The sequence below is a fragment of the Leishmania panamensis genome, assembly GCF_000755165.1.
Source record: "Leishmania panamensis strain MHOM/PA/94/PSC-1 chromosome 1 sequence".
Lineage (NCBI taxonomy): Eukaryota > Euglenozoa > Kinetoplastea > Trypanosomatida > Trypanosomatidae > Leishmania > Leishmania panamensis.
This window is the reverse complement of record NC_025854.1, coordinates 237,743-239,085: the sequence shown is the minus strand read 5'-3', so window position 1 is coordinate 239,085 and position 1,343 is coordinate 237,743.

The following is a 1,343-nucleotide window of genomic DNA, read 5'->3' as shown; positions in this document are numbered from 1 at the left end:
CGGCGGGTACACAGACGAGCGGGGCCCAATGAAAAGCTCGTCGAGGCGGGTGGTGGTGGTGCAGAGGCTTCTCAGCAGTGCAGAGTGCAAGATGGCGCGTGTACGTGTGTTGGCGTCTGTGACGCTGTTCCACTGGCCTTGTGTAGGGGGTGCGCAGTTTTAAGTAGTTTTGCTCTCGAATATTTTTTTCGATTATGCTGAACGACTCTTCGCAGGTCGGCGTGTGTGGCGCATGCATTCGAGCTGGCTGAGTCGGCTCGGCCCCTGACCCCCTTCTGTTCCTCTGCCGATGCAGCTGCTGGATCCATGAGCGGCACGAGGAAAGGGAAAGGAGGGGGGCACACACACACGGAGGGAGGGTCAGTGGACGCCGCAGTGATGCACACTACCCTATATTTTTCGTTATTACGTGGAGAGGAACAAGAAGAGGGAGGAGGGCTGATCAACACGCATAAATGCAGAGAGAGAGAGAGAGAGAGAGGGCGAGAGGAGCTGGGCTGGTGGGTGACGCGGTCAGCAGCAAACATTCCTTGTCGGCTGCGCTTGCTTGATTTTGTTTCGCTTCGCCCGTTCTCCCTCCTCCTCTCTCCTGTGTGTGGGTGAGCGTGCTGTGTCGGCCCCTACCCTCGCACGCGCTTCGCCCCCACCTCCCCCTCTCTCCATCGTGTCCTCTTTCCCTCTTCCTCACACTTCTTCCCATCACGCACGCTCACCGTTCCCCTCCTTCCCTCCCCTCCCTCCCTCACCGCCACTACACGACACTCCGCTCACTCGACTGCTTTGCTGCCTCTCTATCGTTCCCTTCTTCGCTGTTGCCTGGGGCGCCTCGATGGGCATTTCTGTTCACTTTGGCCTTTTCGCAGGCAGACGTGCTCACCACGCACGAACAACAAACGGCGATGCGTGTGCGTGTGCGAGTGCGTGTGTGTGTGTGTGTGTATGGCAGAGGCAGAGATATAAAGAAGACGAAATAATTACTTAAAGACGGCCCTTCCCCCTCACCTCGCTTGCCCTCCAACGAGAGAGAGAGAATGAGAGAATGAGAGAGAGCGCATGGTGTAGCCCACTCCGAGGCCGTCAGGAGATGGCGGAAGAAGGCAGAGAGGGCGGCGCGGCTATCAGGTGATGGTGATGGGGGGTGGGTTGCCTGAGTCGATCGCCCAGCTATGCGCTCGCGCGGTGGCGTCCCTCGGCTACCGTTTGAGTTCCCTATTCTAGCGATGCGTACACCCTACACACACACACGCACACGCTTCTCCACCTCTTTTCTCTCTACGCTGCCATTTCCTGCGCACTCGGCCTCTCTTTCCACGACCTCTACACGACACACAATTTGAGGATCT